Consider the following 9,881-nt stretch of genomic DNA (forward strand, 5'->3'; position numbering starts at 1 on the left):
GTGGACTCGGTGATCTTCGTCACCCTGTTGGCAACGAACGTTGTCCAATGGCACGCTGGTTTGGCTAACCATGCTAGCACAATCGTGGAATCGGTCCAACAATGGAATTTTGAGGTCAGCCTCGGCATATTAGGAAGAATGGCTTCTGCCATCTCTATCAAAAGGAGAGCCCCACATAACTCCAGCCCGGGAAGGCACACCGTTTTGACTGGCGCCACACGCGTCTTGGCCGTGAGCAAGTGCACCATCGTCTTGTGGCCCACTTCTACGCGCACATAGATCGCAGCACCGTGATGCTCTACGCGGAACTCTGGACGGAAAGAAACCCATCTGGATATTCTGACCTGGTCTAGGACCGAATAGCTCTGGAGAAAGCTGTTCCACCTTTGGCACAGCTCAATTGGAAGTTTACCGTCCCAGCCTAGATCCTGAAGCCAAATCTCTTGCATAAAGATTTTGGCACACACAACAAATGGAGCGAGCCAGCCTGCTGGATCAAACAGCTTGGCAATTTGGGAAAGGACTTGGCGTTTCGTGTGGGAGATTTCCGTTGCTAAATCTGGTGGGACGAAAAAGAACTCATCGGACGTCGCCTTCCATCGTACGCCGAGAGTTTTGGCTGTGCTCTCAGTGTCGATCTCGAGGAAGTCGGTTGTCAGAAGATGATCGCTTTGGATATGAGCTAGTATTTCTTTGTGGTTGGAGGTCCATTTTCTCAATGGAAACCCCGCGGAATCTGGAGCACTTTGTAGCTCGCGAACAATGAACTTAGCGTCCTCGGCGGAGTCAGCTCCCGAAAGGACATCGTCTACATACATATGATTTCGAATGACGTTGCTCGCTCTTGGATGGCTGAGCTGCACGTCAGTTGCCAGCTGTTGCAGGACTCGAATGGCCAGGAATGGCGCGCAATTGACTCCAAAATTTACCGTCTGTAATTCGAAATCTCGAATGTGCCCCTCGCTGTTGCGGAATAAGATGCGCTGGAACGGGGAATGCCTCGGATCTACCCATATCTGCCGATACATTTTCTCGATATCGGCACTGTAGACGTATCGGAAATATCGCCACTTCAGGATCTGGATAGTTAGATCGGACTGTAAGACTGGGCCAGCATGAAGGATATCATTTCAACTGACCCCGTTCTCTGAAGGGCTGGAGGCATTGGTGGTTGTACTTTCCGCCTTGAGCACGGCATGATGCGGAAGGTAATAACTGGCAGAATTATGAGTAGGACGGACTTCTTTCATCACGGAGTCGTATTTGGCTTTCAGCTGACTGTCCCTCTTTAGGCGTTGCTCGGTTCTTAGGAACTGTGACAACGCGGAGGATCTGGAGTGACCGAGGGCGGATTTTACGTTTTGGGGATCACGAAACGGAAGAATTACGACATACCTGCCGTTATCGTCTCTCGTAGTCGTTCGGTGAAAATTTTCCTCACATGTTAAATCGGAAGATTTTGTCACTTTTACTGGCAGATCCTCCACCTCCCAAAATTTGGGGAGAAGCCTATCCAGGGACATGTCAAACGTGTGGGAGATTCGTGTGGAAAAAACGGAAATCTGATTTTCCCTTGGAGCAGGAACGGGTCCTGTTAGGATCCACCCGAAAATGGTTTCTTGACCGAGGAGAGAGCCACAAATGTTCGGCCGGGTGCCGCTTAGGAGAATTGATGGCAGTATGTCGGCCCCGACCAGAATATCTATCTGTGCGCTCTCGTAGAACTTTGGATCCGCTAGTGACAGTTCGGGAAGATCCCGTAGAAACTGTTGCGGAATCGGACAAGATGGAAGGTTTCCAGCTAATTGAGGAAGAACATAGGCCGTCGTGTTTATTTGCAAGCCAGGCCTGGTCGGAGAACGGATGGTAAACTGACAGAGCTTTTAGGATTCAGCGGATACTGTCTGGTTTAAGCCTGATACTTGGGCTCGGATTACCTGGTGAGGCAACTTTATTAATTTGAACAGCCGCTCAGAAATAAAGGTTGTCTCTGATCCTGAATCTATCAAGGCACGAGCTTTAAAATTCGACCCCCAGGTGACATATGTCAATTATGGCGGTGCTAAGCAAGACGGATCTATACCCCGTCGCGAAGTAATTTTGGACTGTAGAGTCCATGGACCGGGAAGCGGTGGCAACTGGTGTACTTGGTCTTGATCTGGGTCTTGGGGCGGGATTCGAAGGCGATTGGGAGGAGTTGCCTCTGTGTAGTAAGGTGTGATGGCGGCCGCGGCACGTAAAGCAGCTATGAGTGCTTTTACAATCACGCAGCTGATGCCCTCGTGCGAAGCAGTTCAGACACAGCTGCTTCCTCTTTATATATGCCGACCGCTCGTCTACCGTCATCTGGAGAAACCGTGCACATGTGCGGACAGGATGGTTTACCTTCTTACAAAGGTCACATCCTTTTGGCTTGGGTGCTACCCTTGTCTCCTAAGAATTTATTGACTCGACCTTGACGACCGTACGTCGTCTATGGCTTCTAAGGTCCGGTGACGCTCCGTAAGGAAGGCGTTTAGTTCCTGCCACGTCGGAATCTCTGTCTTATTGTGCAGGGACTGTTCCCACAAGGATAGCGTGAGCTTAGGAAGTTTGGAGGAGCACATGTACACTAAGAGGCAATCCCAATTTTCGGTTTCAATTTTGGACATTTCTAAAGCCGTGAGGCAACCCTGGATGGTGCGTTGAAGTTCACGGATAGCTGACCCAGATTCCTGATTAACGGACTGCACATTGAAAAGTACTTTTAACTGGCTATTTACTAACAACCGCTTGTTTTCGAAACGCTCAGTTAGGTTAGCCCAAGCTGAGCGAAAGCCGTCGTTAGTAAGGGGGGAGTTTGGCACTATCGTGTGTGCATCGCCGCTTGTTTTGGAATTTAGATGAAACAGTTTTTCGACTGGCGTCAGCCTTGGATTGTTTATATAAATGGCCGTAAACAGATCCCTAAAGGTCGGCCACCGCAGATAATCTCCGGTGAAAACCTCGGTATCGCACGGAGGCAGCCGACATCCAGAGGAAATGTAAGTCTGGGTAGGAACAGCTTGAACTTGGGGAGCCTGGGCTATCATATCCGCGATCTGAGCCCCACATCTCTCGTAAACGGAATAGCAGTAGCCGTATTTAGCCTTGAGAACTGGCAAACTATCAGCTGCACTGTCTCCGGCTGCTGCTATGCACCCGGTGCATTCATCGTATTCTGCTTTGATGCGGTCTCATAACGCGCGTATTTCTTCGCGGCGGATATTCAGCATGGACAGAGTAGGAGGGATCGGCGAAGGAGTGTTTGCTCTGGATTCAAACTCACTCAGCCGATCTGAGAGCTCAGTAAATTAGCTTAGAGCGATTTGGGAAGGTGTTAGTGCCATTTTGACGTTTGCACGGGTGGCCCTTTTTCGGGGCGACGAGGTCTTTGCGGTTAGTCCGGGTGTGGGCGGATCTACGGATATGCCTGGGACTACGGCAGGTGGACAACTTGTTGTAATCACTTCCAACGGACATTTAAAAGAAATAAACTTTCTTTTTTTTTTGGTTCAGAATCTGCTTGCCTTTGTTTATGTCGGAGAAATAGGAAACCCGGCCCACTTCGGGAACAGTGAAACGAGGTGTCGACACAAAAGAGTAGTGGATCGGAGAAATAGAAATTGGAAGCAAGTACCGACCTGGTTGCTTTGCGGAATTAAGCCCAATGATACGGATAAGGAACGGTGAGTAAGGAGTTCGAATATCACCCGTTGAGAAGTAATACTTTAATATTTAACCCTTTTGGTATATGTATTATGGTTGGGATCAAGTTTGGTATATTTTTGCTGGTATTTTTTGCGTTTGGATAAATTGAGGGGGAAAAATACCAACTATATGTTAATATATAGTCCCCGGTGGAGTAATTGTAATATTTCGCCTTTATTTAAACTTCTGAATGAAGAAAAAATACCAAATTATGCCAATAAGTTGTTGGCTGGAGGATGCGATCGGTTGATTATTTAATATTGGAGTATTGCTTTAATTTGATATAATATTCCGAGGGAAAAATACTAAAAATATATACCGAAAATATTGGTGGACGGATTATGCTATGCATGCGGTGGAGTGCTGGTATTTTTCTCGTTTAAATAAAATAAATTTTACGGAGTAAATACCAAATACCGAAAAAAATACTAAAAAGTTTGATGGTAAATAAAACACAATGACCAAAAAAAATTTTCACGTCGGTTGGTGTAATTTTTATTTTATTATTTTTGACCGGATGGCCGACGGAAAACTTTAATTAGTCGGAACGGGATGGTGGAGTTAAAAATTATATGTGAATGTATGTAGATATTTGTATGGATGTAGATATTTGTATGGATATAGATATTTGTATGTATGTAGATATTTGTATGTATGTAATTTTTGCCGGTTTTAAATTTATTAAATAATTATTGCCGGCGGGGTATGTGTTGTTGTGGACGTTTTCGATTTATTTGTATGTGGACTGTATTTGGAAAAACGAAAAAATATGTGCAAGTACTTTAGCGGCTGCGGATATACAGTGAGAAAATCTTGGAAGGTTTTGGGGTTCTGAATTGGCAGAACACTGGAAATTAAATAATTCTCACTGTATGCTTGGCTTGTATTTGCACAATATTTTCTCTAAGCTTGGAATATTTTTTCTCGATTTTATACAAGTGTATGTATGTATGGATGAGCGGCCAAATGCAATTAAAAAAGGAGTCGGAAAAAAATTGGCAATATGGCCGCACGTTGCAAAAGGAAAATCGAAGAAAAAAATGGCGAAGTAATTTATTATTTGCCGTTGTCATTTAATCGGACTTGGATTTTGGACAAATCGTACAGAAAGTCAAACGAATTATATTTTCGAGTGGCTGATTGCAGACCGGCAATTAATGAGACGAAAAAGCTTTACTTATCTTATCCGGCTCGAAGGACCAAAATGTACGCCGGGGGGTAGCGGGGTACGGCGCTGGTGGAATGGCGTGGGAGGCGACGGCGGGAAACTGGCGGCGTCGGCGGGCTGCTGCGGTGGGCTTCGGCGTAGGGCTGCTGGTGCGGCTGACGGGCGTTGGATGCAGCGATCTGCTTGTTCGCTGTAGGGAAGAAAACCGAAATGAATGTACGTACAAAAGTTAACTGGTAAAAAGTAGGCGGGGGTACGACCGCGGTTTATTTCTCTTTGAACTCCAAAGCGCAGCGGAGACTTCATGGAGGGAGCTGGGAACAGCGCAGGAGAGCGGGAGCGCGAGAGAGCGGGAGAGCGGTAGAGCGGTAGAGCGGTGCAGCTGGATAGCGGGGCCGGTCCAGATTCGCCGGACAGTGGGCCTGAACATTCTGCCCCCCTTGCAATCGCTAGCGTTGCAAAAAAAAGGGAGACGGAACTTCGGCCAGTCGCCTACGCCTCAAGCCTGCGTACAGGCGCCGGAGAGGATCCACCCGAACACCGTCTTCTGGGTTAATGGCAGTCCCTCGTCGACCATGTGGAAGCCCGGCTGTATCACCTTCGGGTAGACGTCCGCGCCCAGGATCAATGAAATAGTAATAGTGAAAACGCTCATCCGCGAGCGGTAGCTCCTTAAATTTCTGGACGACGCTCTCACTGAGAGCACGGATGGGGGTGCGGATGCGCACGTTCGGCTCGATATTGAGGACGACATCCAGCTTGATGGCCTCGTCGACCTTCGAACGTCTTCTCTCCGGTCTCGACGATCACCAATGCAGTCGGGAGGACATTGACGCTATGACGCTGGAGAAGTGCGGCGAGCGACGGAGCTGGTGTCGAGGATGCTGAGCGTGGTGGAGGGGCAAGCATTTGGCGAGTTGCCGGATCTTGCCGGCGCGAACGCTGCGGAGAAGCGGGCTGTTGCTTGGAGCCGGACTTTTTCCGGGAAACAAGGTCGTGCATGTGCAGCAGCGTGTGATGGTTCCGGTTGCACGTTCTGCACCGGTCACCGCTACGACAGCTCCCAGTGGAGTGCTCGTGTGCGAGACAGTTCGCGCAGTACTTGTTTATGAGAACTGCCCGCAGCCGCTTCTCTGCGCTCAGCTTTAGGAACCTCTGACACTTCCGAAGAGGATGGATTCCGCGGCAGACTCGGCATCGGTAGGACTGAGTACCTCTCGTACGTCTGCTATCCAAAGCCTGAGCGCTACGTGGACGGGGAGCCATTTTCCTGTTTAGAGTGTGGAAAAGGAAAAAACAAACAGGGCTGATTAACAATGACGTGGATAATGGCTACGGACTAAGGTGTGTAAGAAACGCGGCTCGTTACGAGGTAGTTTTGGACGGCTCTCTTGGAAGAAGAACCACCTTGGCCACTAGACGTTTGACAATGCCGCGTGTCGTACGAATGTCGACTACGCGGACATTGCCATCGGCTCCCGGAAAAACGGAGTCTATTCTTCCGAGTCGCCACTCATTTGAGGGCAAATTGTCATCCTTAATGACGACCAGATCGCCAACACGCAGATTTTCTGTGGGGACTTGCCACTTGTTGCGCTTGTGGAGGTCCTTAAGGTACTCATCCTTCCATCGAGTGCGGAATTGTTGATGGAGAGACTTTAACTGCTGCCACCGGTTCAGAATGGACTTGGATTCGCCCATTACTTCAGGTTCCACTATGGATAGAAGAGGTCCACCAACAAGAAAGTGCCCTGGTGTCAACGCTAAGAGATCAGTTGGATCCTCGGACATGGGAGATAGCGGTCTGGAATTCAGACAAGCTTCGATTTTTGCTAGGAGGGTGGACAGCTCTTCAAAGGTGTACTTCCGTGTAGCGGTGGACTTGTAAAACAAGGTCTTGAAGCTCTTGACACCAGCTTCCCATAGGCCTCCCATATGTAGTGCCCCAGGAGGAATGAATTGCCAGGTGAGCTGCTGATGACTATACGCATCGGTCACAGACTCCTTAACGGCTTGCAGGAAGTCTCGGGAAAGCACGGTGGAGGCGCCGACGAAGGTCTGTCCATTGTCGGACTGAACTTGACGAGGACACCCTCTTCTAGAGACGAAACGAGCGAAAGCGGCAAGAAACTTTTCAGTCGTTAAGTCGGATGTAGGCTCTAGATGGATGGCCTTTGTAGAAAAACAAACGAAAACCAACACATACCCTTTCGTAATGAGACAAGCTCTTCCGGAATAATTTTTTATATCAAACGGGCCGGCGTAGTCCATCCCTGTGTACGTGAACGGACGAGAAAAAGGCACTCGCTCGTTCGGAAAACTTTCCATCACCTGGACTTGCAATCTCTTTTTGTGGATAACGCAGACCTTGCAGGAGTTAACCACTGCCTTCACCAAGTTCTTTATTCTCGGAACCCAGTATCTGGACCGAGTGAGACGCACCACTAACTGGTTACCACTATGTAACGTAATGAGATGCGTGAATTTTACCAGAAGCCGCGAGAGTGCACATTCGTACGGCAGGATTATCGGATGTCGTTCATCATACCGTAAACTCTCGGAGGCCGTTACGCGGCCGCATGCCCTGATTACCCCTTTCTTATCTAGAAAGGGGTTCAGGGAGAGAATCGAACTTGCCGCGGGCACAGGACGCTTCTGACTCAAGCAGCGGTATTCTTCAGAAAAATACCTGCGCTGAGTGCAAATTGTCATGAGTTCTTCCGCGGCGGCAACGTCCTGGGCCTCTAGACGGACCCCGGAAAGCGGTGATCGTCTTCGACATCGATGGACAAATCGATGGACATACGCGAGGACCCGCAAAGCTCTATCTAAATTGGAAAAGCGATCTAGGAAATCTTCTGTCGGCATAGACGCCACATGGACTTTAACGGCACGCTTTTCGATCTCAGTCACCGGCAGGTCGGTTCCCTGGCTTGGCCAATGATCGCGTGGTCGTTGCAGCCAAGTGGGTCCATGCCACCAAAGCGGGTTATCCACCAGCTCTTGAAGGGGAACTCCTCGACTAGCCAAATCAGCAGGATTATGTTCGGATTGAACGTGCGACCAATTGGCCGTCTCAGTGGACTCGGTGATCTTCGTCACCCTGTTGGCAACGAACGTTGTCCAGTGGCACGCTGGTTTGGCTAACCATGCTAGCACAATCGTGGAATCGGTCCAACAATGGAATTTTGAGGTCAGCCTCGGCATATTAGGAAGAATGGCTTCTGCCATCTCAATCAAAAGGAGAGCCCCACATAACTCCAGCCTGGGAAGGGACACCGTTTTGACTGGCGCCACACGCGTCTTGGCCGTGAGCAAGTGCACCATCGTCTTGTGGCCCACTTCTACGCGCACATAGATCGCAGCACCGTATGCCTTTTGCGAGGCGTCACAGAATCCGTGATGCTCTACGCGGAACTCTGGACGGAAAGAAACCCATCTGGATATTCTGACCTGGTCTAGGACCGAATAGCTCTGGAGAAAGCTGTTCCACCTTTGGCACAGCTCAATTGGAAGTTTATCGTCCCAGCCTAGATCCTGAAGCCAAATCTCTTGCATAAAGATTTTGGCACACACAACAAATGGAGCGAGCCAGCCTGCTGGATCAAACAGCTTGGCAATTTGGGAAAGGACTTGGCGTTTCGTGTGGGAGATTTCCGTTGCTAAATCTGGTGGGACGAAAAAGAACTCATCGGACGTCGCCTTCCATCGTACGCCGAGAGTAGGAAGTCGGTTGTCAGAAGATGATCGCTTTGGATATGAGCTAGTATTTCTTTGTGGTTGGAGGTCCATTTTCTCAATGGAAACCCCGCGGAATCTGGAGCACTTTGTAGCTCGCGAACAATGAACTTAGCGTCCTCGGCGGAGTCAGCTCCCGAAAGGACATCGTCTACATACATATGATTTCGAATGACGTTGCTCGCTCTTGGATGGCTGAGCTGCACGTCAGTTGCCAGCTGTTGCAGGACTCGAATGGCCAGGAATGGCGCGCAATTGACTCCAAAATTTACCGTCTGTAATTCGAAATCTCGAATGTGCCCCTCGCTGTTGCGGAATAAGATGCGCTGGAACGGGGAATGCCTCGGATCTACCCATATCTGCCGATACATTTTCTCGATATCGGCACTGTAGACGTGTCGGAAATATCGCCACTTCAGGATCTGGATAGTTAGATCGGACTGTAAGACTGGGCCAGCATGAAGCATATCATTTAAACTGACCCCATTCTCTGAAGGGCTGGAGGCATTGGTGGTTGTACTTTCCGCCTTGAGCACGGCATGATGCGGAAGGTAATAACTGGCAGAATTATGGGTAGGACGGACTTCTTTTATGTGATGGAGGTCGAGATACTCCTGAATCACGGAGTCGTATTTGGCTTTCAGCTGACTGTCCCTCTTAAGGCGTTGCTCGGTTCTTAGGAACTGCGACAACGCGGAGGATCTGGAGTGACCGAGGGCGGATTTTACGTTTTGGGGATCACGAAACGGAAGACTTACGACATACCTGCCGTTATCGTCTCTCGTAGTCGTTCGGAGAAAATTTTCCTCACATGTCAAATCGGAAGATTTTGTCACTTTTACTGGCAGATCCTCAGCCTCCCAAAATTTGGTGAGAAGCCTATCCAGGGACATGTCAAACGTGTGGGAGATTCGTGTGGAAAAATCGGAAATCTGATTTTCCCTTGGAGCAGGAACGGGTCCTGTTAGGATCCACCCGAAAATGGTTTCTTGACCGAGGAGAGAGCCACAAAAGTTCGGCCGGGTGCCGCTTAGGAGAATTGATGGCAGTATGTCGGCCCCGACCAGAATATCTATCTGTGCGCTCTCGTAGAACTTTGGATCCGCTAGTGACAGTTCGGGAAGATCCCGTAGAAACTGTTGCGGAATCGGACAAGATGGAAGGTTTCCAGCTAATTGAGGAAGAACATAGGCCGTCGTGTTTATTTGCAAGCCAGGCCTGGGGAGAACGGATGGTAAACTGACAG

The sequence above is a fragment of the Drosophila subpulchrella genome, unplaced genomic scaffold (assembly GCF_014743375.2).
Source record: "Drosophila subpulchrella strain 33 F10 #4 breed RU33 unplaced genomic scaffold, RU_Dsub_v1.1 Primary Assembly Seq49, whole genome shotgun sequence".
Taxonomy (NCBI): Eukaryota; Metazoa; Arthropoda; class Insecta; order Diptera; family Drosophilidae; genus Drosophila; species Drosophila subpulchrella.